We start from the raw sequence: 12,139 nt of genomic DNA on the forward strand, positions 1-12,139 counted from the left end.
TAGTTGTATGTTGTATTAACAGAAGAAGGATTACCACTTCCTTTCTATAGTTATATTTATCAATTTTATTAAGTGCGCTTCATTTATTTTATTTTTCTGATTTGACAGTTTCTTTAATTTATCTCAATTATTTACGCAAACTTCTCCACTCACTCACTATTCATTAAATGCTGAGCGATACATACTTAAGTATATGTAGTATCGATATGTATACAAATCTTCCATGAAATGTTTTCCTTCGTCTGTTTGCTTATTTGCCAAATCTGCGCATCATGACTAACTGTGTTTAGCCAAAATATGTAATTCGATGTTCACTGGTAAACAGATAAATGTGGCATTTCTAGTAAAATTTGCGTAAATAGAATCATAGATAAATGCGCCAATAACAACTTAACGCATATCAGCAACTAAATATAACAACAAAAACAAACAAAATGAGCTTGTTTTTATTATGCTTTCAATTAGTAATGTTGATTTGCGCACTAAAACTATCAAATCAAACAATATGCATGCGTGATTTATCACAACGCAAATGAACGAGTAAATGAGTGACGGCACGAAGGAGTGAGTGACTGAAGGAGTGGGGGAGAAAGAGAGCCAAAAGCTCTGCCGCAAGCACAATGACAAACCCATCAGCGGCAGCATCATCAATTATCACCAAATCAGCAGTACAGTTATTTCTGATTCTTTGATTGTGTGAGTGTGTGTTTAGCTGTGTGTTTGAGTATTCATATTGTTTTGTGTGGCGCTCTTGAGCTCCAGGCTGTGCTTACAATAATATTTTGGCCACCCGGCCATCACCCACTAATTCGACCACGTCTGTGTGTGGCTTTGGTCCAGCACAGAGTTCAAGCATTTGAGATTTTCGTTTGCGTTACCCGATAATTGTAAGTAAATAACGGGATATTTGTGTGGGTGCCACATAACACAACACAATAAAATAAATACAATATAGAAAATTGCTGTGTACAAATATTTTGACATACTCGAAACATTAACGGCACAACAAAGCGCATGCTGGGCTTTTGTGTGAGCAGCACCACTCCCCCCCTTCCACTTACCGAAACAGTGCCACTGGCAACGTTTAATTGTGCTCAACGCTTGAGTAGCTTTTATGGGTGATGATTTCGAGCTTCAAGCTTCAAGCTTCAAGCCTCGGAGTTCCCGCACTTTGCTTTGCTATTCCACCAATATCTAATATGACTGATTACTGTGGCATGACAAACCGAAATAATAAATTGTGTGACTTTACTGTGTCCCATTACTTATAGTTCATTTGTGCTGCGCAAATCTTACACTCACACTGCGGTGGCGATGTTAAACAAAATCCATTTTGACCCTTTTTGACACATAAAAGTGCCATAAAGTGCACGGAAAATAAAAGTGTCCATTACTCAATCCCAAGCAGGCGCTCGCCATTGTGTACAGAGCGGGAGCAGCGCGCGCAACAACACGATTGGTAGGGGTTCCCAAACTGGTTGGAAGCCTATTTATTTATTTACGTCTTCTACAGCAGCGCGTATGTGTTGCTTTTGTTGTTGTTGTACATGTCAACAACTGCCCATTCGTTTACGCAGATTTTTTCTGCTCTTTTCTGTGTCCTTTATTTATTTTTATTTTGTATTTAGTTTCGCTTCAAACGATTTTTCTTCGCAGCCAAGGCATATCCATCATTGACTCTTGCCACACACTCATGCTCCAAAGCGCTCACTCTTGCGCCAGCGCTGTCAAATGTGCCAAGCGTACGTGTCCATTTTTGTGTTGACAGCTTTGAAGCGCTTACTTCCTTCTCCACACCTACAAACACACTCATACACTGGAGTGGAGTGCAAATATGCGCACACCTAAAATGGCCACAAACTCAACACATTTATTATAGCCTTAAACACATACTTCATAATCTAGGCACAAAGTGTCCAGCAGCCATTTAATTCATGTGCACACACTTGCTTACATGTGAACAAATATGTGTACACGTATTTTTATAAATATGTATTTTAGCGCCCTTTCGGCAGACTCTTTATATGGTAGCAAACTTTATTTAAGGATATTCCTACATAAACACAAGGAATAGCATAGCGAAAGAAGCTCAAAGCAAACTCATCAGCACCACAAAAATATCCTTAATAATTTGCTTAAATCAACAGGACGGTGGACGTTCGTATGTTGCATTTGAGACAAATATATGTTATTTTTTACATACATATATCCACAGTGAGAGTACTTGACTTGTGCTCTTAGCAAGTTCGTTGCTCTGTGTTCTCAATTATTTTCCAAATTAAATTTCTCGATTAGCCTTGGCTTTATTCCATATAGCACTTGTGTTTTGCGTAGATTTTCATAAATCCATTTTTCAAATCGCTGGATTTGATAAGTTACTTTATTGATTCCCTGCCTTTTAGATATCATACCGCAAGTGGTTTCAAATTTCGAGTGACTTAATCTGCCTTAACGTAACATAACTTAACTTAACTTGACATAACAAAACTTAACTTGACATAACGTAACTTAACTTGACGTAACGGAACATAACTTAACTTAACGTAACTTAACTCGACTTTACTTAACGTAACTTAATTTAACTTAACTTGACATAACGTAACTTAACTTGACTTTACTTAACGTAACTCAACTTAACATAACTTAATTTAACTGAACTTGAAATAACATAACTTAACTTAACCTGACTTAACATAACTTAACATAATTCATTGGATTCAAGTGGTTTCAAATTTCGAGTGACTTGATCTGCCTCAACGTAACATAATTTAACTTGCTTTACTTAACATAACTTAGCTTTACTTAACGTAACTTAATTTAACTTAACTTGACTTTACTTAACGTAACTTAACTTAACTTGACTTTACTTAATGTAGCTTAACATAATATAACATAACTTATCTTATCAGATCATAACTTAAGTTAACTTAACATAACTCATTGGATTCAAGTGACACTCCATGTGAGCTGAAGCTTCTCTTTCAACTAAATTTGGTACTTGTTTCTTCAAATATTTTCAAGATTTTTCTAATCACTTCGCAAAGCAAACAAGATATCCAAAGATCTTGCGTTTTCCGCAAAAAAATCAATTATTATGGCAGGACCCTGTGAAAGCTCCTGCTTATCAAATATTCCGCAAAATGTGTAGATTTGCCCAATTAGTCGTCAGATCTTACAATATTGACCATACATGGTTGAAAGTTTAGATGATAGTGGGTTCGAGTTAATGCGATTATTATGATCGGAATAGTCATCCTTCTGTGCGATAATTTGTAGGCATTCTGAAGGTAATTTCATAATACCTCTCATAAAATTCGTCATCAATCTGGTACAGCCGGTTTCGCAACCTTCTTTTGAAGCGAATTTTTCATCATCAAAATCGTGCACAATTGACAGGAAAAGGTAGGGCTTTTTTGGTGCCAGGTCTGCCCTTTATGTTTCATGTATAGGAACTCCCAAATGAGCTTCTGGCGACACACTATCGATTTGTGTGGCTCAGCGTTGTACTGATGTTACACAATTCCTCTCCTACTGGCCTCCTCTAGACGATTGCTTTTTTGGAATGATTTAATTGCTGACAGTATAGGTTCGAATTAGGAGTTTTGCCGTAGGGTTACAGTTTATAGCAGATGATTCCTTGCCGATTCGACCAAGCACATAGTAAATCCTTCTTTACCGTCAATCCTGGTATGGACACTTTTTAAGCCGGCTCAGCGCCAATCGATGGCGACCGCCTTCGCTTGATATTGTCAAATTTTCATCACCAGTAACTATCCGTATCAGAAATCGATGGACTTAGTTGCGTTTCAACAGCGATTGAGTATAAGGATATGTAAGTTGATGAGTTCCTTTTAAATTAACTAGTATGGCATCCATACATCGATCTACTTCTTCTATCCAACCTCATTTAAATGGTTCGAAACTGGTGCAATGTTTAGCTTCTGATATGTCCACAATTCCGGAATACTCTATTATCTTCAAGGTGCTGAAATACATAGCTATGAACGCAACTACGACATAAAGAAGATCATTATACATATATAACCAGCGCCAATTAAATCTATAACCTCACATCATATTGCTTCAGAGAGTGTCCTTGGATGCAGCAGCTGCCGAAAAGGAGCTGCGTATATACTTGGTGCCAGGGCACAAAGGTATTCTGGAGAACAAAATGGTGGATGAGACCTCCAAAAGTGTCATCCGTCTTGCTAAAAAACCTCTACGGTTCAGGGTGCTCTGGAATTTTTTAGGAACAAGCAACAGCGCCAAGATCATGTATAAGAGGCCCGAAGAAAAGTACGCAAGCTTTTTACTCACACTGTCTTGAAAGGAGTGCAAGACGGTTGTTGGCATATTGTAGATCACAACCTACTAGCATCACTTGCGAGCTGGTTGATCATTAGTGACGAAGAAACATGCAGAAAGTGCTGGGAAGTAAGCATGAGAGAGATGTTGGAACACCTCCTTTGCTTCTGTCCAGTCTTAATAAGATTTTTTTCCAAATTCGTCACAACGCCGTCACAGAAATGCCCAACGCTTGAGAACGACGTGTGAGAGACTGATTTGGATATTTCTCAATTGATGCGCTAGCGGCAGGAATATTCTCAACACTGTAGGTGCTTTTTTGTCTGGCTCGGCAACATTTTGTACTGTGCCTGTGGATTAAATTTCCAATAGACGCTCCATTGTTGATCTGACAGGACGATTATGAAGAACATAAATTGGACGTAGCGCTCTTTAAGGTTGAGGCCACTCACTCCGAATTTCGGTAGTAAATTTTACAAATTTAGACTCACTGTTGAATCATATATCTCTCCATGATAAATGGCAAACTTTACTGAAGAAAAATGTCAAAAGAGCGGGAAAAAAAGTGGGCGTCGTTTGTCTGTCTCGTCGGTCTACTTTTGTAGCGCCCCTATTAAATCTCGATTTCTCGAGGATTTTCATTTTTTTCGATATTTTGACCTTCCAGAGCGCGCAAATTATTAGAATGGAATCGAAACCAATATTCCCGCGACTGGCTGTTGAAGTATGAGGAAAGCCGTGGAACTTGGTTTGGCGTTCGAGTTTCTTTCTACCTTTATATACTTTTGGTTCTTTTATATCTCGGTTATAGATTTTTCTTGAAAATACCTAAAAATAACGATATCATCTCAGTTTGCATGTTCATTTCTTTCGATTTACTAGAGTTTTGGCTATTCATTGTTGTGGCCTTCCATTACTACTTTCAGATCGTTGTTCCTAAACCACCTCAAATCAAAGTGAGACATATTTTCTTAACGCTGTGACATTAGGGACAACTCTGTAATGGTTGAGTTCCTTATTACTTGCTTGAGCTAAGTACCACCCGCTTATTGGTTCGATTCATACCTTAACCGATCTGGTTAAGTTCTCATCCACTTGTTTGTTCTCGTTATTTACGAAGAGTGGCTGCGGAGCTGAAGTGTAGTGCCAATAAAAATAAATAAGTTGCTATACATACATATACATACACTGCCGATCAACTGAATAGGTTCACATAAATTCGCTTGCATTTTCATGATTTTTTCATCACATATTGATTGTACGTATCGTTTTTTAAAAACGTTTCAACTTTATAATTGTGTCAATCAGTGTGCGCTAGTAAAAAACCGTTTGCAAAGTACCGTTACTTTACATATTTCTGTTTTGCTATTTATATCGCTAATTTCTGAGCAAATTTTTGGTTCAACTGAATAGGTTTCAGCTGAAAGATTTTTAGTTTTACGATTAAACTTGGCGGTGTACGACACATTTTTGGATACAAATTTATTATTTAATATATTTTCTTTAAATTAAATGTAAAATGGGACGCGGAGAACAATTATCCGAGTATGAAAGAGGCCAAATCGAAGCCTATTGCGAAAGTGGCCTTAGCCATCGCAAAATCGCTCAAAAAATTGGTCGAAGCCAAAATGTTGTGATAACTTTTTGAGAAACAAAGCAGAATATGGCAAAAACATGAAAGGCGGAAAGTCAAACACGCCACCTCTGCGGCAGTCAGGAGGCATATTGTGCGAGCTGCGTCCAATTCGCATCTCTCAGCACCAAAATTAAAGAAATTTGCGGTGTTAAAGCAGTGTGTCCTACAGTTAAACGTGTGATTTCGTCGGCTGATCATCTAAAACGAATGAAAAGTTAAAAAAAAAAAACCACCGTGTTAAATGATGCACGTAAAGCTTTACGACTGCTCTTTTGCGCGCAAGCACATGAGCTGGACGAGCGAATGGCAGAAGTGGTTTTTTCCGACGAAAAAAAATTTAATTTAGACGGCCCTGATGGATACAACTATTATTATCACGATCTTCGAAAGGAAGAGCATTTCCTGAGCCGTCGCCCATAGCTGTGAGGAGGCGTAATGGTGTGGGGGTCGGTATCAAGTCTTTGGCACTTGCGACCTTCAATTTTGTTACTTCCAAAATGAACGCGGAAACCTACAATCTATCATACAGACTGCGTTTCCTCATTATTTCCAATATTTTTCACATTATTAAATGGACTTACCAGCACGATAACGCCTCCTATTCATACAGCGAGGGTGGTAAAGAGTGGATTAAGGATCAAAACGTGGACTTGCTCGAATGGCCCCCTTATTCAACCTGACCTAATATTATGGAAAATGTATGGGGGTTGCTATCGCGTAAGGTATATGACAGGAGGCAGGCAATTTGATTGCAAAACAACTTTAGTTGCGGCAATTTAAAACGGCCTGGACAACAATTTTCGCTGCAAATACTGCAAAATTTGTATAGCTCGCTTCCCGATCGTTTATACGAAGTTATATCGAAAAATGGCGGATTCACTCATTATTAAAGTTATTAAAAATACTTTGAAATGCACTTAAGTATTAGCTAAAGTGCCAAAATATGAAAATTATTTTAAGTTACTTATATAATTTTAATTTTTTTAGGTTGAACCTATTCAGATGAACGAAAAAAAATCATTGATTTTGTTAACCTTTCAGAAGAATAAATAAATAAGGAATAAATAATATGCTTTTGAAAAACTTTCTTCAACCATTTTATTTAATATGATTTAAGAATCGGAAAAAACTGGTTTAGGAATTATAGATAAATTCCTACCTCTGAGATCATGAACTATTCAGTTGAGCGGCAGTGTATGTACATACATATTTTAGATCCGCACACTCAAGTGGTTGGCTTAGAAGTTGCAAGACAAGCTTTGGCGAGTTAGCAAAAGGGGCGACAACTATGTGATTGTAACACATACACACATACACACATGTGTTTGTAGTAGTGAAGTAAACAAAAATAGAATTAACATCCTTGTTAGTTGAAAAAACACGTTCGCTAAATAATCTTGCGCCCGAACGACAGGACTAAGCATAATGCAAGGGATTGAGCATGGCACAACACCCGGCTGCCCACGTCAGATTTTTTGGCTCTCGATGCGCTCAAGCACGCTGTCATTGACGTGTCGATGTCGTGTTGATGAGTCGCTCTTGTCTCGTTACCAACAACGTTGTTGCTTTTGTTGTGGTACTTTTCCTCTATTTATTTGCTCACTGCTTTTTTTTCCTATTTATCTAAATGTCTGCTGCAGCCTCATGTAGCGCATTTTTTCTGTCTGTATGTGTGTGTGTGTGTGTGTGTGACTGTGTGAATTGTAACAGTTTGTTTGCGCGATTCGGTTGGATTTTTCCGGTGCTTTCTTTCATTGCATTTCATACCGTTACGTTGCTGTATTTCACATGAAGCAAGTTTGTATTTTATTTTCTATTTTCTATAATGTGGGTCCATTCATACACACACATACACGGCGAGAATACTTGTTTGCCATTTCGTTGCTGTTTTTGTCACCCACTCGAGCAGTAAAAGCCGTTCGGCACAGACACACACACTCACACTCGCAGAAGCGCTGTAAAAGGATAACGACCACACGTCTTTAGTTGTCGAGCACGATTATGACATTGAATATGGCGCAGAGGCGGACTACCGATGACGAGTGCGCACATACACACGTATACATACAAACAACAAGCATATAACGGCACATCAGCGCATTGGCTAAAGGACAAATATTTTAACAAGTGTCAAATACACACGCTACTTAAAAACACGTACGCGTCATTTCATTTCGAATTTTATGTAGGAAGGGACGACGATGGGACGTACGAAGGCGTGTGCTGCTGTTCGTGGCATAACGGTAGTCCGAAAGTGTTGCCATTGTGTGCATATTTGCACATTGCTATGAGTGTTGCGTGCTTCACAGCTGTTGGTTGCATGGTTTTGAATTTTTTTTGAATTTTTTTTTTATTTTATTTTTTTGTTTTTTCAAGTAATTTTTATTTTTTACTTTTATTTTTTTTACTTTTCTTCCATTTTTTTGTACTTTCCTTCACATTCTTTTCCTTTCCATACCATTTGCTCTGATTTTCCTTTTCACACTGGATGGTCTGGCGTTGATGGCAGCCTTTTTGACAGTTGTTAACATTTTTATTGCTTTCTATTTACCGTTTAATGCGTCAACTTCTTTCTTTTTTTTGTTTTTGTTTGTTGTGCTGCTTTTAATTTGGGTATTTGTCGAAATTGCACCTTTTAAGCGTATTTTATACTTGTAAAATATTTGCCATGCTTAATTTAGTAAGGGTCCAAGCAACCAAGCGCAACAAGAAGCGTTGATTTTTTTCATTATAACGGTGTAATTCTGTAAAAGAGGTTTTAAAGTCTGGTTGGTCGAATTTTTTTCTTTTGAAAAGAAATACTAAACACAAAAAAGTTACCTTTGGTTGGATCGAGTCTATAATCATCTATCTTATTTATATGTATTGGCGTAGAAACCGCTTCCGCGGTTATAGTCGAGTTTACAACAGCGCACGGCTGTTGTGTCCTTGTTATTGGAGGTGTTTTTTTTACGTGGCGAGTCCCGCCGGAGGAAGCAGAGGAAGAAGAAGACCTCCATTCCGTTGGGCGCACTGTTGTTAGTCGCGTAAGCAACAACAACTCAGGGCAAGGATGATTCGCATTCTCGCTTAAGCCCGCCTTCAAGCGGAGGTTTTTCGGCTACCAAGAGGATACTTGGTCTAAATTAATAGTTTGTCCACCTAATACTATAACATTCTAAAATGCCTATTTCTCACAAGAATTTGATTTTGATGGGTCAGTTTGTATATCAGCTATATGCTATAGTGATCCGTTCTTAACTATTCCTTCGGATATTGCATTATTGCCTTAAATTATAATCCATATCAAACTTCGTAAAGATATCTCGTCAAATAAAAAAGTATTCCTGCAATTGATTCCGATCGTATAGTTTGTATGACAGTATATGCTAAAGTGATAAAGTGATGCTACAGAGTTTATCCAGAAAGTAATAGGACTGAGTCGATTTAAAAAAATGTATTGAAGCAATCGTTACAAGTCTCCTTCTGCGTCGATGCGGCGCGATTTTCAAGCATTGAAGGCGTCACGAAAGGCATTTTTCGGAATAGTCTTGAGAGCCGAGGTGCATGCTGCCTTGATCTCTTTCATGGTTTTTTTCAGGCAAGGAAACCAAAAGAAGTACGGGGCTGTAGGGCGGCTGCGGAAGCATTGGGTTGCCGGCCTTGATTAGGTATCAGTTCACAAGAAGGACAGTGTGAGCCGGGGCGTTGTCGTGGTGCAACTTCCAATCAGCTGCGATGTCTTGTTGGATCCAATGACCCTTCGTTTGAGTCTCTTGAAGACTTTCACGTAAAACTTGGCGGTGACGGTTTGTCCATTGTGGACGATGCCTTTAAAGGCAAAAAAGACCATGAGCATCGTTTTCACTTTGAATTTGTTCATTCTTCATCAGCGACCTCTTCCGACCTCCAAAAAGGTCAGTTGCCACCAAAACACACCACTTCTTGTTAAAGCAACATCTGGATAAACCTGCTTGATCATATCAAACGTCTCTGTCACAGGTTTACAGAGTTTCACACCGAATTCATCGCGTCCTCAGCTCTAACGTACGGTGATTTTCCGGGTGCTCGCAGACAACTGACCAACTGCTTGTTCGTTGGCTAGGAATCGAGTCGGTCCGCGCACGCTCCGAAGTACGGTCGCAGCGGAAGAAAAACAGTCCTATTTCTTTCCGGACGAACCTTGTATACAGGTTTGATATTCATCAGCTCGGTTACCTTGCGCACAGCGCAGAGTGCATGGGATACAAGTTCATATTTTATAGTATCTTGGTGAAAGCTTCAAACCCTTACTTTTTGACTGCGATACAAACTTAATAAGCCTAGTTAACCATCGCTTTCTCAATCTCCTTCATTTCGATCCAATTCCCATGTATTTTGAGACTTATATACGTATAAGGAAGTGTTTGATATCCTATGAAGATCAAATTTTCGAGTCAAATTATGTTATACAATATAAGCATCCATTGATCATCGTACATACATACATATACACTGGATGAGTGCGAACTTAATTTGCTTTTGACTGACTTTATTTATACCTTCAGCGCAAAGGCTTAGTTTTAGCCCAAAAAATACTGCATATTTGAGTCAATCGAAATCATTGATTTCGATTCTATTCGCTGAGAAATCAAATTAATTGGTACTTTAACGAAGTCTTTGTTAGAGTCAGAATAGCTAAATCGACGATTTGTTGTTGATTATACTTCGATCGATATTTTGCTATATATTTTGCTTTATATCTTTGAAATAGTTATTTATACCCAAAATCCCCTGCGGCCTGGAAACAGTTCGTTCCTGTTGCAGTAGGAAGGCATTTAGCTTATTCAATAACGAAGACTTACCATATTTTGGTGTACATAAAAGGTTTGGATTAAGGTGCGACCCGAACGGATGATCAGCCTGACTGGAAGCCCTTAAATAGCCACTCTCGAACGATGCTTATGGATATCTGACACCCTTCGTAAGAAGATAACCTTACATGTAATATTAGTGTTATGTTAATAACATAGCAATGTCATGTTAATGTTATGTTAGTAACATAACAATGTCATGTTAATGTTAATGTTATTAACATGTCATGTTAATGTTATTTTACTAACATGTCATGTTAATGTTACATTAACATAATATGTTATTAACATAACATCAACCTATTAGTGCATGCTGGGCGCCTAGTACGAGATTTCGTGTGACGCGCATGTAATTTTCAATACAAAAGCCGGACAGCGCTGTGTAAATTGCAACATTTTTCGACCACTGTTTTTTCTACTGATACTGTTAGTGTTGACACAACTACGAGTATTATGTTAGCAGCATTGTTATTGTTAGCATACTGAAGATTAGAATTTATTGCTTTAACAATGCAATTCCTGAAAGAGAAAAAATTTGTTGTGTTTGTTGCTCCCTTAACCTCGTGGATTTATATTATGAACCAGTACAACAAAAATAAAATTTAAATGAGTCCGGCTCTTCTGATATGAGGTATGACAATTAAGTAATGAGACTGATTCCATAAAAACCGTATATTTGAAAATTATTCTACAACTCTGCCATCCCCTTCAAAGTAGTCCCCTTGGGCAGCTGAACAGAGATTCCAGCGCGTTTTTCATGCTTTGTAACATTTATGGAACGCTTCGACAGGGATGTCTGTGAGTACCCTCGTCACGGCCGCCTGGATGTCCGTAATCGACTTGAAATGGGTTCCTTTGACCACCGATTTTGTTTTAGGAAACAAAAAAAGTCACAGAGTGACATGTCGGGCGAATAAGGTGGCTGTTGCAACACGGCGATCCCTTAAGAGGCCAAATACTGGGACACGCTGAGGGCGGTGTGGCACGGCGCGTTGTCGTGATGAAGGATCCAGTTACGAGCGATGTCTGGGCGCACCCTGTTGACTCGTTTTCGCAATCTTTCGAGTACTTGGCAATAGTAGACTTGATTCACAGTTTTCCCCGGTGGAACGAATTCTTTGTGGACGATTCTACGGCTATCAAAAAAGGCAATAATCATCGTTTTCACCTTCGACTTGCTCATGCGAGCTTTTTTCGGGCGGAGGGCGCGCAGAGACAACCATTGTGAGCTTTGGCGTTTGGTTTCCGGGTCTAAGAGCACTATCACCATACACTCTTATAATTTTAGCGTACGTTTCCGAAGCTGTTTCGCCCAATCTGGCGCAAAATTTTATCGCGACGCGTTGCTCTTGATTTCGTTTTTCCA

At 38.7% G+C, this 12,139-nt stretch overlaps 1 protein-coding gene across 1 annotated transcript in view; it reads left to right on the forward strand.

The window, feature by feature from the left end:
- The window catches only part of LOC105223507 (S phase cyclin A-associated protein in the endoplasmic reticulum), a 122,503-nt gene that overhangs the window by 88,221 nt on the left and 22,143 nt on the right, over window positions 1-12,139 (forward strand). The gene's annotated exons all lie outside the window — the stretch shown is intronic.

Source organism: Bactrocera dorsalis, chromosome 1 (assembly GCF_023373825.1).
Source record: "Bactrocera dorsalis isolate Fly_Bdor chromosome 1, ASM2337382v1, whole genome shotgun sequence".
In the NCBI taxonomy this organism is placed as follows: domain Eukaryota; kingdom Metazoa; phylum Arthropoda; class Insecta; order Diptera; family Tephritidae; genus Bactrocera; species Bactrocera dorsalis.